Below are 9410 nucleotides of genomic sequence, written 5' to 3' on the forward strand. Positions count from 1 at the left end.
TTTCAGGTCTGCAAGCAGCCTTTGTGGGAGGCTGCCCTCACCCCTCCCTCACTGCTCCTCTGCTGTATCCTCGCCCACCCCGCTGTGGCATCACAGAAGGAAAGACAGCCGAGCGGCTACGCTCCTGTTCTTTTTATCACCCCGAGCCGGGGACAGCCTTCTGGGCAAGGTTTGCAGCTTCAGCACACAGCTGAGCTTTGCTCTCACCCATTAAACCCTTTGGTGGTTTCAGCTTCCCGAGGATGTGTCGGCACAAGTCCTTGTCGGGGCACCGCAAACAGGGAGAGACAAAGCTCCGAGATCCAGGAAGAGGACGGCTGAGCAGACACCCCTAAAGAGAGAAACTTCATCAGCTGAACCTCACACTTCTCCCAGCTTTGCAACAGCAAAGAACTTTGTGAACAACACAGTGGTGCTCCTAAGGAGGTCACCAGCTTGCAAGTTACAGGAGAAATAAAAACCTTTTTATTACAGAAGCACTGGCAAAAATTTACGGACAGGAACAGCAGACGAGCAAATTCTGCGATTGAGCTAACGATAGACATCAGGCCTAGGATCTGGCTACCCTGACAAAGGATGCCAACAGGACAGAGTGAGGCCTCAGCAGCACTCCCAAAAAGCCCCACAGAGAGCCACAGGCTCTGGCCCGTGCCCCACCTACGGGCCGGCCCTCCTGGCAGCAGCGCAACACCACCTCTTCAGGAGCCCAGGGACTGACCTCAGCCCCCTAAGGGCCAGGCAAGGTTGGTTCCTGTTAGCTGCCTAAAGCAGCCTCCCCAGCCCTGCTTACAGGGACCTTGGGCTGCTGCTGGGGACAGAAGGGGGATGGAGGGCTCCACAACTCGTCACACAGACCCCGAGCACAGGGCTGTTAAGCTGACAGGGTGCCAAGGGAACAGGCTGCCATGAAGGCACAGACCCAGGCCCTGAACTACAGGGTGGGTCACCTTGCCGCAGCAACACGACCCAGCGGCTTCGCTGCGTCCGACGAATAAAAGGAGGAAGTTCCACAGGAACAGAAGGGAAAACCTTTTCACTGTGTGTGCCAGAGCCCTGGAGCAGGCTGCCCAGAGAGTTAGTGGAGTCTCTGGAGACATTCAAAACCCGCCCCAGGTGATCCTGCACTGGCACAGGGGTTGGACCGGATGCTATTTTGGGGTCCCTTCCAACCCCTAACACTCAGTGATTCTGTGATTAGCTATGCTGGTGACAGAGTCTCACTGAGTGCTCTTTAAAATGTTTTTCTTTTCTTTCAGCCTAGGAGTTTCATATTTAAATAGACCTTCTGCTCTGTCTTCCCCCTTCCTTCTTCCATCTTGCGTCTAAACACTAGGAGAGCTTGATGAGCTGTATCCTGGGCGTCCCAACGTAACACATCTCAACTGCATACATGGATTTTGTAATCTTTTGCCCCATTGCTCGCACAGGGTGGATTAAGTTCATTACTTAGAGCTTGTCAGGACAGCTGTTGAAGTGTCCTGTGCAATGCAGGAGGAGTTGAATCCCATAGGAAACCACATTACTGTGCTTTGTCAGCCTGGTTATGGTCAGAAACCTCCTTCATTTTTTTTTCTCTTGAACAGATATATCACATGAGTCCCCAGAATTAATTTGCCTCTTCTCATAATTATTTCTTTAAAACTGTCTTAGAAGTGTCTCTGTCCTTCCCTCTCTCTAGATACTGGCCTCCTGAGCCCACGGCAGACTTGCACAGAGCTACTGCGAGCACCACTCTGCACGGCCTCTGGGGGGCTTTCAAGCACAGGCACCCCAGGAGAATCCAAACCTAACCTTGCAGCTGGCCTTAGAGCTCCTCTTTGGAAAAGTGTCGCTGCCAGGGCCCACAAACCAACGTCCTCTGTCGGCAAACCGGATGTAAGGGCTGAAAAGTGTCAACGGAAACCGTAATCGGATGGCCCAGGAAGATCCTGCCGGTCTGAACACACCAGACCTGGAATGCACAAAGAAACTCTGTTAACAACTGCCTGTGTGTCTGCTCATAGCTTGAGGAGTAACAGAGCAGAACCAATTCCCAAAAGGTTTTCACTGCGTTCCCAGGGCAAGTAGAGGCTTGCTCTGGCTGTAGTTAATACCTAGAAATTCCTATCAAAATCTTTGCAGCACAACAAGAAAAAAACCAAACCAACCAAACCACAAACTGCTTTATATTATTAAGTAGGAACTCGAAAGCTTACAGGAACTGTGGGGATTTTTTTATGACAAATTATTCCTTTTCTTTTTTTCAGTGAGCAATTGGGTTTCCAACAGCTCCACATTCTGACACCAAAGCACCCCGCTCCGTGTCAGGGCTTGTGGCTGAGGCCGAATACAAATCTGCAACTGGTCCTCAGGCAAAGCAGTTAAGCTCCCTGAAAAAAAAGGAAAGAAAGCAAGAGTGAGTCAACCATAAAAACAAGACCTAACCAAACCCCCAAAGCCATTTTGTCAGGAAGTCGCCTCCACTATCACCCGCCACATGCTGAAATTCCCTTCCCCTGGGGCTCCTGCTTGGCCCACAGCTGGGGAACATAAAGCAAGGCACAGCCCTGTGGGTACCTGCTGCCCTGGAGCCACCAAAACCGGAGCACCCAGTCACTACCAATCCCACAGCAGACCCAAGATACAACAGGGACTCCATAGAGACTCCAAAACCTCACTGAGAACCCCCCAACTCCTTCAGGACCCCCACAGATTCTCCAACTTAGATGCCCACAAAACCCCTTTGGTTGCACCCAAACCCCCCATCTGAAACACCCAGCTCCACTTTAGGTACCCCCAGATGCTTCCAATGTCCCCACACCCGCTGGTGGACCAGCCCAGAACCCCCTGACACTATCCCAGACCCTTTCAGGGGGCTCCACACCCCTTCTAGATGCCCACAAAACCCCTTCACACGCCAAAAGAAACCTTTACCTGCCTCCAAACCCCACGTGGGGGCCACTTAGCAGCGGGTGGCAGCAACCAAGTCTGTTGCTCTCACCAATTAAACCCTTTGGTGCTCTCAGCTCTCTGACCCTGTGTCAGTGCAAGTCCTTGTCGGCCGGCACCTTCGTCCTGATCCAGGCGGAGAGAGAACTGCCAGGAACACAGCTTCGCCGCTCCGCTTGCGGCACGCCTGCTGCCGAGGGCAGCCTCGTCCGCAGCCTGCCCGAGAGGAACACGGCCCCCGGGGCCGGGGGACACACAAAAGCCTTCCACAAAGGAAACAAGGGAAGTCTCTTGGCCACTCTTCACGTGCCGAGTGCGATTGTCATGCGGAACACACCGCGGCATCTGGAACGAGTTTAAGTCCAGGTCTGTGGCAGCACAGAGGTTCCTGGAATATCCCGGTACATCGATCCACAGGAGGTTGTCTTTCGGTCCCCAGTCTGATGCTTGGCAGCACAGCCATCACACCATTTCTCTCGAGTGCTTTGAACTGACAATTCATGCAGGAGAATAAAACCAAACAGGAGTAAGCAGCTTGGAAAAGAACTTTGATCATCACCAGGCCCAGCAAGAGGACACAGTCTCAGGCTGCACCAGGGGAGGTTTAGGCTAGAGGTTAGGAAGAGGTTCTGCACGGAGAGAGTGATGGCCCATTGGAATGGGCTGCCCAGGGTGGTGGTGGAGTCACCATCTTTGGAGGTGTTCAGGAGGAGACTGGATAGGGTGCCTGGTTGCTTGGTTTAGTTGATTAGGTGGTGTTGGATGATAGGTTGGACACGATGATCTTGAAGGTCTCTTCCAACTCGGTCTGGTCTATTCTATTCTATTCCGTTCCATTCCATTCCAACACCATCTAATCAACTAAACCACGGCACTGAGTGCCTCATCCAGTCTCTTTCTAAACACTTCCAGTGATGGTGACTCCCTGGGCACCACCTCCCTGAGCAGCACATTCCAAAGGCCAATCTCTCTTTCAACCTGCTCTATTCTATTCTATGAAGACCTTCTTCCTAACATCCAGCCTAAACCTCCCCTGGCACAGCTTGAGACTGTGTCCTCTTGTTCTGGTGCTGCTTGCCTGGGAGAAGAGACCAACCCCCACCTGGCTACAACCAGAACTGAGGGGACTGCAATCCTTGCAGCTTCAGCTTTCCTTCTCTGCTACTTCTTTTTTCAGATGGATTGTTTTTCAAAGGGACTGCTGGACAGCAGAACAGGATGGATGGCTGGGCCCCAAGAGCGGTGGGGAACAGAGTTAAACCCAGCCGGTGGCCGGCCGGGCACAAGTGGTGTTCCCCAGGACACCCCTTGTGAGAGAGTGAGTCCAGAGAAGGGCCACAAAGCTGGTGAGGGGTCTGGATAACAAGCCTTACGAGGAGTGGCTGAAGGAACTGGGACTGTTTAATCTGCAGAAGAGGAAGCTGAGGGAATTAAGGTATGGTCTGGCTTCAGCTCTCAACTACTTCCACGTTGAGCAAGGACAGCTTGTACTCACAGAAGGCACTGGCTGCTTGGGTTCAAGGTTCCTGCAGAGCTCAGGCTCTCTCTCTTGATTAGTGAGGTCGTCCTGTCACCTAGGCAGAGAGAAGAAAATGCAGCTATGAAATGAGACCACTGGAATCGTGAGACTCGTTCTGTGTGCGACTCCAGGAGAATCCAAACCTAACCTTGGAGCTGCCCTGAAGAGCTCCTCTTTGGAAAAGTCTCGCTGCCGGGCCCCACAAACCCCACACCCTCTGTCAGCAAACCGGATGTACGAGCTGAAGAGTGTCGACAGAAACTGTACGTGGACAGCTCAGGAAGATCCTGCCAGTCCCAGCACACCAGTCCTGGAATGATCAAAGAAAGTCCGTTAACAACTGTCTGTGTGTCTGCTCATAGCTTGAGGAGAGCCCCCCAACTCCTTCAGGACCCCCCCAGACTCCCCAACTTAGATGCCCACAAAACCCCTTTGGATGCACCCAAACCCCCCATCTGATACGCCCAGATCTGTTTTAGGTACCCCCAGACGCTTCTAATGTCCCCAGACCCGCTGGTAGACCAGCCCAGAACCCCCTGACACTATCCCAGACCCTTTCAGGGGGCTCCACACCCCTTCTAGATGCCCACAAAACCCCTTCACATGCCAAAAGAAACCTTTACCTGCCTCCAAACCCCATTAGGGGGCCACTCAGACCCCTTAGCAGCGGGTGGCAGCAACCAAGTCTGTTGCTCTCACCAATTAAACCTGGATGTTAGGAAGAAGGTCTTCATAGAATAGAATAGAGCAGGTTGAAAGAGAGATTGGCCTTTGGAATGTGCTGCCCAGGGAGGTGGTGGAGTCACCATCACTGGAAGTGTTTAGAAAGAGACTGGATGAGGCACTCAGTGCCGTGGTTTAGTTGATTAGATGGTGATGGAATGGAATGGACCGGACCAGGTTGGAAGAGACCTTCAAGATCATCGTGTCCAACCTATCATCCAACACCACCTAATCAACTAAACCATGCAACCAAGCACCCTATCCAGTCTCCTCATGAACACCTCCAAAGATGGTGACTCCACCACCTCCCTGGGCAGCCCATTCCAATGGGCAATCACTCTCTCTGTGCAGAACCTCTTCCTAACCTCTAGCCTAAACCTCCCCTGCCACAGCTTGAGACTGTGTCCTCTTGTTCTGGTGCTGCTTGCCTGGAAGAAGAGACCAACCCCCACCTGGCTACAACCTCCCTTCAGGGAGTTGCAGAGAGCAAGAAGGTCTCCCCTGAGCCTCCTCTTCTCCAGGCTAAGCAACCCCAGCTCCCTCAGCCTCTCCTCACAGGCCTGTGCTCCAAACCCCTCCCCAGCTTTGTTGCCCTTCTCCGGACTCCTTCCAGCAACTCAACGTCTTGCTTAAACGGAGGGGCCCAGAACTGGACACGGGACTCAAGGTGTGCCCTAACCAGTGCCAAGTGCAGGGGCAGAATGACCTCCCTGCTCCTGCTGGCCACACTGTTCCTGATATTGGCCAGGTTGCCAGTGGCCTTCTTGGCCACCCGTGCACGCTGCTGGTCACGACCAGAAGACAGGGATCAGAAGAGTCTTCGGCCAAGCTGTAAACCTCTTCCTAACATTCAGCCTAAACCTCCCCTGGCACAGCTTGAGACTGTGTCCTCTTGTTCTGGTGCTGCTTGCCTGGGAGAAGAGACCAACCCCCACCTGGCTACAACCAGAACTGAGGGGACTGCAATCCTTGCAGCTTCAACTTTCCTTCTCTGCTACTTCTTTTTTCAGATGGATTGTTTTTCAAAGGGACTGCTGGACAGCAGAACAGGATGGATGGCTGGGCCCCAAGAGCGGTGGGGAACAGAGTTAAACCCAGCCGGTGGCCGGCCGGGCACAAGTGGTGTTCCCCAGCACACCCCTTGTGAGAGAGTGAGTCCAGAGAAGGGCCACAAAGCTGGTGAGGGGTCTGGATAACAAGCCTTACGAGGAGCGGCTGAAGGAACTGGGACTGTTTAATCTGCAGAAGAGGAAGCTGAGGGAATTATGGCGTGGTCTGGCTTCAGCTCTCAACTAGTTCCACGTTGAGCAAGGACAGCTTGTACTCACAGAAGGCACTGGCTGCTTGGGTTCAAGGTTCCTGCAGAGCTCAGGCTATCTCTCTTCATTAGTGAGGTCGTCCTGTCACCTAGGCAGAGAGAAGAAAATGCAGCTATGAAATTAGACCACTGGAATCGTGAGACTCGTTCTGTGTGAGACTCCAGGAGAATCCAAACCTAACCTTGGAGCTGCCCTGAAGAGCTCCTCATAGCTTGAGGAGTACCAGAGCAGGAACAATTCCCAAAAGGTTTTCACTGCATTCCTAGGGCACTTGAAGGATTGCCCTGGCTGTAGTTAATACCTAGAAATTCCTATCAAAATCTTTGCAGCACAGCAAGGAAATTGAGGGATGGGAAGGCAATATGTACTTACACGTTAGGCAAGAATTGGCTTTGCAAACTAATCTCTCTAACTGTTGGATATGCACTGAACTTCCGCGAGGCCAAATGAGGACCCCTTTATTTGGGGAAGCCTCAATGAATTGGACTTGGGGGGCATCAGACTGGGTGACTACATCTGAAAGTACCTTCCACAAGTGTCAGCATGGGAAAGATAGCTCAGAAAGCCTGGGTCCAAAGTTTGCCTTAAGAAAATATAGTATAGGAATATACTGTTGGCTGTGAGAAAGGGGGGAACTGATGAACAGAAAAGTCTCATTAACAGAACCACAGAGTTGATAAGAATTTTCCGCTTGTTAGCTGAAATGCTGGGACGCAGGGAGGGGGAGAGGGGTTGGCAGACAGCCTTTGGATAGAGAAGGAATAACAGGATTTGTCAGTGATTCACTTCTGTTAGTCTTGGACAAGATGCTCTTTTGGATAAGACAAAGGACACCTGCATGATATGTGTACTTCTGCTCTTTTAGAGAGATAAGCTTTGTATAGATAGGCAGCATCTGGACCTCTGTCATTATAGACAGATAACTTTTTGTATAAAAGTTTGCCCAAACCTCTCTGAAGACACACAGCTCTTTTGAAATGATCCTACCTGTGTCAGGCGCCAGAATAGAAGCACGATACAAGAGACTTACTGAGTCTCTTGTGTGTCTTTCTCTAAGTCATTATCAACGCTGTTTGCAGCACAAACCCAAACCCAAACCCACCCCGAGACACCCCCAGCTCCCACGGGAGCCTGCAGAGACCTCCCAAAGGGTCCGTCGGAGGTGCCCAGCTGCCTCCCCACGACCCTTGACCCTTTCCGATGGCCCCACGAGAACTTTACGTATCCCCAGACCCTTTTAGGTGTCCCCAAGACCTCCTCCGTCACCCCCAAAAGCCCTGCCGATGGCCCCAGACCACCTTCAGACGCCGGAAGGAACACACCTGGGAGTCCCGGGCCGGCAGCGACACCGGGACCGGACCCGCTGCGGCGCAGGCGCCGTATCCATAGCGACCACCGGGACGCTGCCCCCCTGGCGCGAGCAGAGCCGGGCTAGGGCGCAGGCGCCGGATCCATAGCGACGCTCGAGTCAAGCTCTCCGCCCTCCGCTCTTCCCCTAAGAATTTTCGAGCATTCAGCGCAGTTAGGCTGCAGAAATTAGCTCACCCAGGGCGGCACACGCCGCGGCACGGCTGCACTGCCGGCCATTACACACCGGGTTGAGCACTGACCTCCCACGGGGCGGTATACGCCGCGGCACGGCTGCACTGCCGGCCATTACACACAGGGTTGAGCACTGAGCTCCCCCGGGGCGGTATACGCCGCGGCATGGCTGCACTGCCGGCCATTACACACCGGGTGGCAGCATTGAGCTCCCCCGGGGCGGCACACGCCGCGGCACGGCTGCACTGCCGGCCATTACACACAGGGTGGCAGCATTGAGCTCCCACGGGGCCTCTGGGTACGGTTGAGGCAGCAGCCGCCACCCCCGCAGAGCCCCGCCAGCCAAGCCCGGACACGCCCCCCGCCCCCCTCCCCCCCCCCCCAAAGCCCCGCGCTGCCCCGCCGCTGGCCACCCCCCCAAGCCCCGCGCAGCTCCAGCGGCTGCTATAGAGAAACCCCCCAAAGCAGCAGAGACTGGCACTGACCTGGGACACAGCAGAAGAGCTCCAACCTCTACCAGCCACAACCCTGCACTGAGCCACTTTAAGCATCTGGCGCCATGTTGTTGAGGGCGGTGCCACGCTGGGGGGGGGGCGGTGCCACGCGGGGGGGGGGGGGGCGGTGCCACGCGGGGGGGGGGGGGGGGCGGTGCCACGCTGGGGGGGGCGGTGCCACGCTGGGGGGGGCGGTGCCACGCTGGGGGGGGCGGTGCCACGCTGGGGGGGGCGGTGCCACGCTGGGGGGGCGGTGCCACGCTGGGGGGGGGCGGTGCCACGCTGGGGGGGGCGGTGCCACGCTGGGGGGGGGCGGTGCCACGCTGGGGGGGGCGGTGCCACGCTGGGGGGGGCGGTGCCACGCTGGGGGGGGCGGTGCCACGCTGGGGGGGGGCGGTGCCACGCTGGGGGGGGCGGTGCCACGCGGGGGGGGGCGGTGCCACGCGGGGGGGGGCGGTGCCACGCGGGGGGGGGGCGGTGCCACGCGGGGGGGGGCGGTGCCACGCGGGGGGGGGCGGTGCCACGCGGGGGGGGGCGGTGCCACGCGGGGGGGGGGCGGTGCCACGCGGGGGGGGGCGGTGCCACGCGGGGGGGGGGCGGTGCCACGCGGGGGGGGGCGGTGCCACGCGGGGGGGGGCGGTGCCACGCGGGGGGGGGGCGGTGCCACGCGGGGGGGGGCGGTGCCACGCGGGGGGGGGCGGTGCCTGCGTTGTGACCTCACGCTCAGCGTTCCATGGGTTTTATTCCCCTCCAAGACAACACGTTGAGTTCTGAGCAGCTGAGGAGCCCTGGGGAACACCTGTACAGAAACGTTCCTCCAAGAGCTGTCAGAAAAACGTTCGTTCCGCCAGCACTGCCGGCCGTTACACACCGGATGGCAACATT

This window comes from Melanerpes formicivorus, unplaced genomic scaffold (genome assembly GCF_026170545.1).
Source record: "Melanerpes formicivorus ecotype bairdi unplaced genomic scaffold, bMelFor1.0.p_v2 SCAF_339, whole genome shotgun sequence".
NCBI classification, from domain to species: domain Eukaryota; kingdom Metazoa; phylum Chordata; class Aves; order Piciformes; family Picidae; genus Melanerpes; species Melanerpes formicivorus.